The sequence below is a fragment of the Camelus ferus genome, chromosome 7, assembly GCF_009834535.1.
Source record: "Camelus ferus isolate YT-003-E chromosome 7, BCGSAC_Cfer_1.0, whole genome shotgun sequence".
NCBI classification, from domain to species: domain Eukaryota; kingdom Metazoa; phylum Chordata; class Mammalia; order Artiodactyla; family Camelidae; genus Camelus; species Camelus ferus.
Genome location: NC_045702.1, coordinates 46,275,612 through 46,288,670, shown reverse-complemented (window position 1 = coordinate 46,288,670; position 13,059 = coordinate 46,275,612). Strand labels below are relative to the sequence as shown.

The 13,059-nt window shown below is 42.5% G+C and overlaps 1 long non-coding RNA gene across 1 annotated transcript; it reads left to right on the top strand.

Moving 5' to 3' along the window:
- Positions 1–8,334: 8,334 nt before the first annotated feature.
- On the top strand, positions 8,335–12,295 carry LOC116664926. Its single transcript, XR_004321476.1, has 3 exons — positions 8,335–9,157; positions 9,282–9,541; positions 9,838–12,295. It is a non-coding gene; the product is annotated as an uncharacterized LOC116664926 (long non-coding RNA).
- The last annotated feature ends 764 nt before the right edge of the window (positions 12,296–13,059 follow it).

Genomic DNA, 13,059 nt, shown 5'->3' with positions numbered 1-13,059 from the left:
CCCATAAAATCATGGGTAGGGGCCTCATAATTTGGATTTCTTGCCAATTCCCAGGCAATGCTGATACTGCTGCTCCCAGACCTAACTTTGAGAAATACTGGTTTTCCCTTCTGAAATCAACAGGGGGTAGCAGAGAGCAGCGAATATACACTCAATCACCAGGGAAGCAGGTTGAAATCCTCACGAAACCTCCCTCGGTTTCAATCTAACAAATGGCAGGAGAGAAGGCTGAGATCATGAATTATTTAGATTTATATTCTCCATGTGACCTTGGCAACAAATCATTTAACTTCTGCTGAATTGCTGTCTGTAAAATGGGGGAAATAACCTAAAAGATAGTGGGAAGACTTGATTAATGTTTGCTGAGAATTAGAACTTCCAAACAAAATCGAAATGTGGAGGTAATAAATTATTCTGGGAATTTCTTACTCCTAGGACTTTTAATAAATGCCTGCATTTTAAACACTTCCGACTCATTCATAAATATTGGTTGCCTTCGCTGAATTTTCAGTTGTTTAACAATTTAGGGGGCAGTACGTTCAATGCATCCATTATATCCAGAATGTATAATAACTCTAAACCTAAGTGACAGGCTAAGAGCAGATGAGAAGATAGTTATCCAGGGAGTGACGGTGACCAGCTTCTGATGGGGCTCCTGGTTGGTGGGAAATCCTTTAAAGTTTTCTCAAAGAGTGGTCCCAAAGCTGCTGGAATAAGTACCCTAAACATTCAGAGGTCAGTTCCCAGGAATCACCTCTTGCAGACCCATTTTGGTCCTTCAACAACCATTGTGTACTGGGCACCAGTGTGTCCTAGGCTCCAATCTCGGGTGGGAAAAGCCATGAACAAGAGACAAGGATGCGGAACCCCTTGAGCTTGGGTTCCAGAGCTTCCTGCCATGAGAGCCCTGACCTCAGGCCTGGAGTCTCGCATCCTGGCCAACCCCATGGGCCTCAGTCTAACCTGTAGAGGTGATCCCTCTGCCACTTAAACTGAATTGCCATTCCTTTTGTCCTCAAAATCCTGGAATAAAATTTGCTTTGGAAATAGGCTTTTTGGAATGTGGGTGCCTTGAGGGTATTTTAGTTATTTAACCAATTTTAATTCTCTGTTTAACTTTCCCACAGATATCATCATGTCAGCTCACCAAACAAAATTTCTCTTAAATTTACAATGCAACTGCCACTGTTAATTGCATTGTACAGGTTTGAATGATACAAATTAAATACCAAGACTTGAGCTTAGTGAATCCTTAATTTTAAGGTGTTTATTAGAATAGATTCCTTTAGAGTAAAAAAAAAAGATGAACTGCTGATAAGTGGCAGAAAGATTTTGTGGCTGTGGATGTAATTTTAAATTTTGCTTTTTGAAATTGAGTGGAGGAAGGTAAGTAGAACTTAGATCAAGACACCTGAGGTCCAGCCTGGCCCTGTCTGTCACTCACGGGCTATGTGGCCTGCTCAGGTCTCTTCTCTCTCTGCACCAAAACCTCTTCATCTGTAAAATGGAGAAGAAGACGAGACGGCAACTAAACTGGATGAACTCTGAAGTCTCCCTGGGTTCTGATGCTCCCCTGTGCAAAATGGGAAGGATGTTATTACCCAGTTTCCTTACTTGGGGTCAGGAGGCTTGTATTCTGTAATCAGAGGTTGGCACACTACTGTTTCTGGGTATAAATCTGCCTATGTTTTTATGCCTCGCAAGCGAAACTTAGCTTTTATAATTTTTAACGTTTGGAAAAAGTCAAAAGAATATGATTCTGTACCACATAAAAATTATATGCAGTTCAAATTTCAGAGTCCAGAAATAAAGTTTCATTGGAACACAGCCACGCTCATCCATTTATAGATTGTCGGCGTCCGCTTTTGCACCACCACAACAGCGCTGAGTACTGGCTCGGAGTCCTGCGGTCTGCACGGCCTGAAATATGTACTACGTGTCCTTTATAGAGAAAGCGTGCTGATCTGCGTTTTAAAGCGTTGTTGAACTCCATTCTGAACAGAATTGAGAAACCAAGAATTTTTCAGAGAATTTCAAGTACGTGAAAAGTAATTGCCTTAATTTAGTACTTTGAGCTCTTACCCTCAACCTCGTGTCCCATTACTCCGTAATGACAACAAATGCTGTATCTCGGACAAAGTGTCCATTGCCCATGAACTGCTCTGGGGAAATGTCAAAAAAAGACCCTTCTGAAGAAAAAACAAAATCTAATTATCCTCTCGGGAGAAATTCACAAACAGAATCACAACATGAAGAACCAAGTGATGAAGGATTTCACAAATCCCCAAAAGCACCAGCCATCAAGAAAATGACGGATATATCGGATTATGTCACAGTTTTTGAAGCTCTGTAGGAAAGACGCCACAAACTTCTAAAGACCCACAGACTCTCATATTCTGCTGGTGAAAGTGGAAGGTGGGGACCAATTCAGCAGTTTGTTAAACAGTCTGGCAGTTTCTTATTAAGTTAAATATACACACATCTTACCCTGGCCCTTTTACTCCTAGATATTTACCCAAGAGAAATTAAGACATATTCACACAATGACTTGTATGTAAATGTTCATAATAATGTTCTTTGTAATAGCCACAGCAAGAAACAGCCTAAATTTCCATCAGCTGGTGAATAGATAAACAAATGTGGTGTGTCCATATAAGGAAATACTACTTGACAATAAAAAGGAACAAACTGTTGATAGATGGAACAACATGGATGAATTTCAAAAGCATTATGCCAGATGAAATAAGACGGATGTACTGAATGTCGGTTCATATGATATCCTGAAAAAGGCGAAACTGTGTTGACTGAACAGATTGGTGCTTGCCTGACACTAGAGGGGGAGAGAGGGGAGTGAGCAGGGGCACAAGGGAACTTGTCGGGGCAAAGGAAACATTTTGTGGCATGATTTAGTAGTTAGACAACTGTATACACTTCTCAAATATCAAATTATAGGCTTAAAATTTGTTAAGTTTACTTTATATAAATATGCCTCAATAAAGTTGACTAAAATTGGAAAGGTACAGACTGGAAGAACATAATGCAATACACATGACTGATAAAAGATTAGTACCCAGGTTATATGAAGAATTATTAGGGGAATGCATCACACAAGCGAACATCATTTCACACCCACCAGATTGGCAAAAAAAAAAAACAAAAAAAACAAAAACCATCTGACAAAAATCAAGTGTTGGTGGCAGTGAGAACACTGGAACACTTATACTTTGCTATTGGGAGTTTAAATTGGAAAAATGGTTTCAGGGAACAATCTGGTATTACCTGGTGAAGTTGAAGATGCACCGATCTATGATCCAGCAGTCTCACTCCTCGGTGTGGAACACCCCGAGAAACTTTTGCACACGTGTTCTAGGCGACAAGGACAAAAACCTGCAAGAGTAAGTGAGGAACAACCCCACGTCTCTCCACAGTAGCATGGATGAAGCCGTTGTGACATACAATGGAGCACTCATCATCAGTGAAAATGAATGAGCCTACAGCAACAAACACCCAGAGGGAAGACTTGCCAACGTGGTAGTGACAGAAAAAAGAAAGTTGCAAAAGAATACATGCAATACGATGCCACAATGTTTTCAAAAGCATGGAAAACTAAATATGTGAGTGTATTAAAACATGTAATAAGCTTATGGGAAAGAAGGTGAAAGAGTTATTATATGAAGCTCAGCACAGTGGTTGCCTCTGGGGAGGAGGAACGGGGCACTGGGGGAGCAGCAGCCAGGGGGCTCCCATGGCGCTGCCCTGTTTTATTCCTTACACTTCCTGGTAGGTTTGTTTTATTATTATTCTTTATGTTCTATCCACATGCCATATGTATTCTTTAGTCATTTTCAAATACTACTTCATTTTTAAGTGGAATAAAATAACTTCTAAAAAGAATTTTAAAGTAAAGACAGCTCAGGAGAAAAAACTGGCAAAGATTTGGAAGCAGACAATCCCCAGGAACTCTGAATGGCAACACACATATAAGGAGATAGATGTTCAACTACACTAGTGACTGGGGAGATGCAAATGAAAAGGACAAAGATATGTCAACCAGAAGCCATTGGTACAGTATTATAATATTTAGGGAAAATTTTTAAACATTTAAAACTATACTGTAAGTTGTTTATACCTACAGATGAAGTTTAAGAAGAGAAACAGGCGTGGGACTGGAACACAGCAAATTCAGGGTAATGGTTAATCTCTAGCCATGGAGAGAGAGGCATGGGTTTAGGGAAGGTTGTTAAGGGTGAATTTCCTTTAGATGAATCTGAAACATTTTGTTTCTAAAGGAAAAAAGATCTGAAATGAATAGAGCACATTAATTTGTTTTTCTCTCCCCTATATGTTTGAAATTTTTCATAATTTTTTAAAAGAATGAGTAATTAACAATCTTTTCATCCCTCATGTGTGGCCTGAACAACAACAGGAATGCAATTTAAGTTCTTCCATTCAAAACTGTGAACTTTAAACTTTGAAACCCAAAGCCCTGACCTCTTTGCCTTTTCCTGCAAAGTCCACCCTCTAACTTAAAGATGTGTTCTTTTGGGTTGGATTTGCAGTGACTGTGGTGACTAACCCCCCAAACTGTATTTCCCCTTAGCTATAAAATGAGAGGACTTGACCTCTGTCACCCTAGAAGCCCCTGACAAAGGTGGCCGGAGAGGCCCTCCACAACCACTGGCTCCTGGCAGGACGGTGGCAGAGAACTTTGCTCGGGGAACAGAAGGCTGCCTCACTCAGCACGTGAGCTGTGTCTCCAAGCTTCCAGCTGCTGCCTTCCTTCATTTTATACTGTGTGAAAATAGCTGCTCACCAATTGGTCCTGAGCCCCAGGAATATCAAACATGTCCTAAGGGGACACCTGGCTCTACAGCCAGTGACTTTTGATTCCAGTCCTTGCCTGAGTCTCCCCTAAGCAACCCCATGAGGTTGAAGTGACTAGTGGAAATGTGCTCAGCCAAACTGAGGATGCCCTTAAAAATGTCCTTAAATGATAAACCCTCTTATGAGAAACTTTAAATAATAAGCACTTTTAAGACTCAAAAAAAAAAAAAAAAAAAAACAAAACCAAAATCTCTGTCTTTTCCTCTCCCACATACTTTCATCAGGCTGTTGTCACTTCAAACCTGGATTATAGTAATGGCCCCCAAACCGCTTTCCAACCAGCTCGCTCTCTCTCTCCATATTCATATTCACACTGCTCGTTGCTCCCAAGGCCATCTTTTTTTTTTTATTGAAGTATAATTGATTTATAGTGTTGTGTTAGTTTCAGGTGTATAGCAAAGTGATTCAGTTTTACATATATATGTATATATTTATATTCTTTTTATTACAAGATATTGAACAGAATTCCCTGTGCTATACAGTAAATCCTTGTTTATTTTATATATAGTAATGTTTATCTGTTAATCCCATACTCCCAATTTATCCCTACACCCCTTTCTTTTTGGTAACCATAAGTTTGTTTTCTAGGTCTGTGAGATTGTTTCCATTTTATAGTTTTATTCATCCTATTTTTTAGATTCCACATATAAGTGATAGTGTATAATATTTGTCTTTCTCTGTCTGACTTACTTCACTTAGTATGATAATCTCTAGGTCCATCCATTTTGCCACAAATGGCATTATTTCATTCTTTTTTATGACTGACTAATATTCGTGTGTGTGTGCGTGCGTGCGTGCGTGCGTGCGTGTGTGTGTGTATGAAGAAGTGTGTGTAGACTTCTTCTTTATCCATTCATCTGTTGATGGACACTTAGGTTGCTTCTATGTCTTGGCTATTATAAATAGTACTGCTATGAACATTGGCCTGCATGTATCTTTTTGAATTAGAGCTTTCATCTTTTCTGGTTATATGCCCAGGAGTGGGATTGCTGGATCATATGGTAACTCTATTTTTAGTTGTTTCATTTTCATTTTTTTTTTAATGGAGGAATGGAGGTACTGGGAATCAAACCAAGTACCTTGTGCATGTTCAGTATGTGCTCTACCAAGTGAGCCACACCATCACTCTATTTTTAGTTTTCTAAGGATACTCTGTACTGTTTTCTAGAGTGGTTGCACCAATTTACCTTCCCACCAACAATGTAGGAGGGTTCCCTTTTCTCCACACCCTCTCCAGCATTTATCATTTGTAGACTTTTTGATGATGGCCATTCTAACAAGCGTGAAGTGATACCTCATTGCAGTTTTGATTTCCATTTCTCCAATAATTAGCAATGTTGAGCATCTTCTCATCTGCCTGATGGCCACCTGTGTGTTTTCTTTGGAGAAATGTGTATTTAGGTCTTCTGCCCATTTTTTGATTAGGTTGTTTTGTTGTTATTATTGAGTTGTATGAGCTGTTTGTATATTTTGGAAATTAAGCCCTCATTTTTTGCATCAATTGCCAATATTTTCTCGCAGTCCATATGTTGTCTTTTCATTTTGTTTATGGTTTCCTTTGCTTGCAAAACCTTTTAAATTTAATTAGGTCCCACTTGTTTATTTTTGCTTTTATTTCTATTGCCTTAGGAGATTGACCTACGAAAACATCACTACAATTTATGTCAGAGAATGTGTGGCTATGTAATCTTCTAGGAGTTTTATGGTATCACGTCTTATAATTTAAGCCATTCTGAATTTTTGTGTGTGTATGGAGTGAGGGAGTGTTCTAACTTCACTGATTTACATGCAGCTGTCCAGCTTTCCCAAAACGATTTGCTGAAGAGACTGTCTTATCTCCAGTGTATATTCTTGTCTCTTTTGTCAAAGATTAATGTGCTGTATCATGTGGGTTTATTTCTTTCAGCTTTTCACCATTTAGTCTTATGTTGCCAAAGTCATCTTTTAAAAGATAACCTTGGAATTGTCAAGCTGGTATTAAGGAGTCTTCAGAGACCCCCCCTATCATCCACAGAGAAAATCAAACTCTGGTGTTGTCCTCCAAGATTATCTATGGTGGCAAACTAGGAGGCCTGTCTTCTATAAGTGATAAAATGTCTTTGTTCATATAAGGATCAAGTTTAACCCTAAAATCACTGCCTTGCACTGTGATATGCACAGAGCAGAACAGTATGTTGGTGTTACAATTAATGCCTGGGGCCCTGTGTTTGGGATGGTGACTCACATAGGACGGGCCCTCACTGTCTTTGTCTAGACTGAGAAGGGGGTAGAGTCATGCTGCAGTCTGGCACCTGTCTGTAGCACCAAGAACAGTGCCTGTCATATAGTAAGTACTGAAAAATGTGTTTGGGATAAATAAATGAATATAATAAAGCCATACAAATGCTATAAATGTTATTGGTCCCTAAGAAGCTTTGCATTTGATGTTGTCACCTTGCTCCTGACAGCAGCAGCTGCATCAGCAGCAAGTAACGACCAAGAGGGCCCGGAGGAAATGCGGGATCCCCAGAAGCCACCCACACTATGGCTGGACTCGCAAGTCACTGAGAAAGCCCCTGTGTATTAAGAAGCCTGAATGGATCAGCCTGAAGAAACTCATTGCTCACGCTTCTCAGAATTTGTGTGTGTGCATGTGCGTGTGGCGTGAATTTGTGGAGCCACCTAGGAGACAGGAGAATTGATCTGCAACAGTGGAAATTAATGTCTGTCATCACTTGCTTTCCTTAGGTGTGGCCAAAAGGTGCACTGTCGTAAAGGTGAGATCCCAGATCAAGCCCGACCACTCTGTGAGGTGTCCCCTCTCCTCTTGGCACCCGTCCACGGTGTGACTTGGAGCTGAAAGTGACCCACCGCAGGGGTCCTCAAGGCAGGGGTCCAGTCAGAGGATAGGAGCTCCTGCTGAGGAGGCTGAGTTTGTTTGTTCTGAACCAGCCCGTGGGAGGTTAGCCATCAGGGTCACACTCATCTGCAGATCAGAGTCACTCAAGTCTCGGAATAGTTACGAAAGGGAAGAAACTCAACAAAACTGGGATTAGAAAAAGGAAACAGAGCCGAATGTTTGCTGGATTGTCAACACATCTGATTAGAAGAAATCAGAGACTCAAAGTAAATTTGGTTTTGGTGGAAAATAAATAACCCAAGGTACTGTAGGTGGGGGACGGAGCTCTGATTTGGCTTTTGGGTCAGGAGGGCCACAGAGCCTCTGAACCGGTCTGTAATCCTGCAGGGGGAGGTTCTCTGGGCTGGAGATGTCATTGGCCATCACTCAAAAGGGTTGTATGCTCTGGGGAGAAACACGTCCCATTAGTAACACTACTGCAGGTTCCTTTAGAAACTTCACAGTCTGATGACCAGCAGGGCTGAGAGACAGACTCAGGGTCCTTGCCCCTTAGACATACAAAGCTGAGATCATGTAGAGTTGTGTCTGAAACCCCTTCATCTGAAGTGCTGCACGTGGGGGAGGAGGGCTATCAACGCGTCTCTGTGTGAAATGACCCACTTGCCTCCCCTTCTTCAGGCAAGAGTGGGACCTTCCAGCCTCATTGAAATAATCCCAAAACAGCAGTTTCTCATTCTCTGTGATTTCTCGGAGACCAAGTTTGTTAATTAACAAAAGCAGTTTCCACAGGTCTTCCTTCCTACCTGAGGCGAAGACTCGGGAAAAGACAGTTACTCAGAAGCAAGGTCCTCAGAAATGCAAAAGGCCCCCACTTGAGAACAGAGCCATCTGCTGCCGCGCTTGGCCTTTGTTTTCAGTCCTCGCTTGCTTTTTAAAGGCAGAGTCGGAAGCTTGACCATGTCTATCTTTGGAGTGCTGAGAATGGAGGGGTGAAGCAGCTTCCTGAGGGAATCAGGAATTATAAATTAACCAGGGCCCATGACTAGAAGGACTTTCAACTTTATGGATCCTACTAACATCCCTGGTGTGTTAATTCAGGAGCCTCCTGTTTGTTCTGTTAGCAGCAAAGCCACAAGGCACCTGAACTTGTTTCCTAGGGCTTCCCGGGAAGGTCGGAAGGTGGGAAGCTGCGGTCACAGAGATGTCCTCTGGAGCTAGCCCCAGGGCCTGTGGAGAGGGCAGGTGCTCCTTTGGGAGATGCCACCAGGGACCTGCTTCAGAAAGAACAGACAGGAAGAACCGAACAGGCTGGGCCTGAAAAGGGCCCGGGGGCTAAACAAGAGAAGGGCTGAGCAAGCTTTCCTGGTGTGTGTGCCCACACTTGACTCTGCGGCACTTAACACCACAACTCGTACATACATCATTGTTTAATAAGTGAGTGACTGAATTCACACAGTTTGGGGACTGGGAAGTTGATCAAGCCCAGCCTTTGCTTATTCCATGCATGAAAATCAACTGTGCATCTGTGTTTCCTAATCTGCGGCTCTTCTGGTTGCAGGGGATCCTCGCATTCACGTGCATCACCATTGCCTTGGACAGAATGAACACATGTCTCCCACCGCACTTGAATGTAGATGCTATTGCAATTCAATATAATTTTTTCATGTATGTGTTCAACAACTGATGTTTAAAGAACCACAGTTTTAAAAACAGAAGTTCATAATAATGAAATAGGTTGGGACCACTTCTCTCCAGCTCAGCCTTCCTTCCTGACTTCACAGGGCAGCTCAATCCCCAACTGAGCAGCTGTAGCTGTTGGTGAGTACTCCTGCCTCATTTAAATTTCATCCTTTTTCTCAGATTTCCATTCTCTTTGTACTGTTTCTGTCCTCAGGAGACCCTGCAGAGGGGAAGAGCTAGGATTAAAATTACCTCTTTTATAAATCTAATTAATTCTAGATGCTCTCAGTTTGCATGTTTCTATTTAACGATGATTTTGTCCTCCTCTTTGTAAATCTCCTAATTGGAAGAGGGAAAAGCCTTTTAAGTCAAAGTCCAGCAACAGGGACTCATTATTTTATAAACCCAGGGGTAAGGCATGCTTTTCTCCCCAGGCTCCCCGTGGATCCAGGAATCTGTATTGCCTGTCTGCTCAGATGTTTCCTGTTGGTTTGTGAATCATGCCATTTGCACTGTAAGGACACGGAGTCCAACCCGGAGTGGGCATCGAGGCCTCTGATACGATGAATTGTTGGCTTCCCAGGAAGCATGGAAACTGTGGTCTGAGGGCATCTGGGAGCACCGCCATCTGGGAGCCTCACCTAGGAGGTTCCTATGTGGGAAGAAACTTCTCTACCATTTCTCCAGTGAGCCTATATTTTAGGCCAAATGGCAGATTCAGATTCCCACCAGTTTCCTTGGGCAGCTCTGTGTCCTCAGATTTCAGAACCATGGCTCACTCTGGTGCTGGGCCTTGGGGCACCCATGGTGTTCCCGCAGGTTCTTGGGCGCTGGCCAGCAGCCAGGCCATTCTCTCTCCCACAGCCTACAGGAATTGGTAAGGACCTGGAAGGCCTACTGGCTCTCCCTGTACTCATCTCCACAGTGAGGAGGTACTTTCTCCTCATTCTGATGTGTGTAGGTGCAGTCTGCAGACAGTGTGCACATCAGGGTCATTCTGAGTAAACTGTGAGCTGCTATCTCCCAAGAGTCCTTACCAAAGTTTAAGGCAACAAACATTCCAGTGCCAGGTGCTGGGCCAGGGCAAGGAGGGGAAAGGTGAATAACCCCTGCCCCCTCAGGAGCTCCCAGACAGGGAGGAGATGGCAATTAGAGTAAATGTCATCAATATCATGTATTTGTATTTGAAAGAGTCCAAGATGCCTTGGGGGCACATCAGTGATTCTGTAGGAGCTAGAGAAGGCTCTGAGAGGAGGTAATATTTAAATAGACCTGGGTCTTGAGGCCGAAGAAGGTGGTCTTAGAGCCTCACACTGTTCAGCTTCAGGGGGCCCCTTTCAAGCTGGACTTGGGGGAATGAATGACAATCCCTAAAGTGATACAACTTGAAGGGGCTATGGGGTGACATTCCAGGAGAGGTGAATGCCATGGTGAGGGTATCAACCCTCAGAGAACTCTATGGGTTTTTCACTTCCACATATACCTTGGCCTGTGTCATGTTTTGTCCACAGAGCTGAATTAATCAGAGATTAATCTCCTGAATAAAGTGTAATGAGACACACAATCACTAAACTGCCCCTGCTTCAGGTCAGCATCCAATCCACAGCTGTCCCCACTTTGTCTGGGCTCTCCTTAGACTCAGCATAACCATAAGCCTTATCCAAAGCCCCTCTGACTCCCTCTTACTGAGGGAGTGTGTGCAATCTCTCCATTGTGTGCAGTCTCTCTTGCTGCAGTAAGTTAAGTCTAGCTTTGACCATATGTATGTTCCCAGGTAGTCTTTTTTTTTTTTTTTTTAGGCTAGGCTTTATCAGAATGGCTGGGTTCAAGGTATTTCCTCCCCTTGAGGCCAATTTATAAACAGACAATATACCAATTTCCATGTGATTACTACATGCCAAGTACTGTGGTATGTAATTTATATTTCTTATTTTATTCCATTTTTAAAGAAAATTCTGTGAAGAAAACATTATCATTCCCATTTTGTGGATGAGGAAACTAAGGCTCAGGGAGATTAAGTAACTTCAATGGTACACTGCTACTAAACCGACAAGCTGGAAATAAATCTAAGTCTTTTCCAATGGGTTATCATCCAATCAAACATGGTAAATGTTGAAGACATTTGTGAACAAAGGGATGAAGAGTTTCTGAAGGACCATCTGAGAGAGTTGGGGGAGATATCTTACTGCTTAAGGTAGGTCTTACAGAGTGAGTCTGAGTTTGTCATGTGCAAAGGTGGAAGAAGAGCACTGTTTAAAAATGGAATAGTATGTGCAAAGCTCAGCATGGAAAGGTTACGGTGTGTTTGCAAAACAGCAAAAAGCAGATGAGGCTAAAATAGTTTTAGTTGGCAGCATGGAGGATGGAAAGAGTAGAGAAGGATTAGAGACAGGAGAGCCAGGTAGGAGGCTGTCTCAGTAATTAGCCAACAGCTATTGAGGGACTAAGGAAGGAACAATGGGAATGAAGACAAGAAGTTGGATTCAAACAATATTTTGGAGGTAGTGTAAGCAGGATTTGACAACAGAATAGTTGTTGCAGGGAGATCCTGCAATGAATGCGGTCCAGAGTTTAGGAAATCTGGGGGGATGATGACCCACTAATTGAGATGACAAATACAGGTGGTAAAGCAGGTATGGGATGTGGAAACACAGAACTGATGGCAAAAGCTGGGCGAAGCACCAGCTCCGTGCCTATGGGGAAATGGAAGTGAAGAGGATGAGACTTCACTTCATCTGTAACACATTCTTCTTCTTCTTTTCAAAAATAACTTGAAGCAATTGTAAATATTTGGTGTGGTACACACAGGTGCTTGCATTAGTTTCAGTAGTTTTTAATTTCCCCCAAATTAATGCTTGTAGTTCTTTAAAAGAAATTAAACAATGTATCAAGCGTTTGGAGTACCTATTATGTGCCTGGCATTGTTTCTGGCATATGAGCTATCTGCCCCCTTCTACTAACCTCTTCCTTTCAGAAGTCACCAGGCTGTACTTCAGAAACACCTTTTGGTTCCAGCTTGGCCATGGGCAAATGACTTCCTCCCTGGGTCTCTTTCAGTTCTCAAATCCTACAGTTTAATTCTGTCGCTGCACAGAATTCCTTATTATGGCAGAAGTGGGCTCCACAGTACAGTCCACTGGCTTAAAATAACTGCATTCGGGGAGGGTATCTGACCTAACGACGTTTTCCAAATAGTCCTTTACACCTTTGACTCCCACCGAACCCTAACTCAGGATAACTGATTTTCCTCAGTTAAATTTAAATTTGCAAGGGAATCTTGATAACTTTTTTGGTAATGGGCGACGAGCTAATTCCAGTCTAACCAACAGCGGCAACCTCTGTACATTCAGCTTTAGACTCGGAAGAGACAGCAGTTAAAAAAACAAAAATTTCTGCAATTACATTCCAGTGAATGGAGACAGATTGAAAAAAAAAATACTAATAATGCAAAGATAACACAACGCGTCACTATGACGCAGGCCAAAGCAAGACGACCAGTCAAATGCTAGTTACCTAACGCCTACAAAACCTAAATTCTTCCGGGTCACCGTTGGGTCACCATCGCCCACCCGCGTGGGCTTCAGACTCCGCCCATGGCTCCCGCTTGGGCCCTGGCTACGCCCACGCTTCTGACGTCATATGGCAGCGCAGAGACC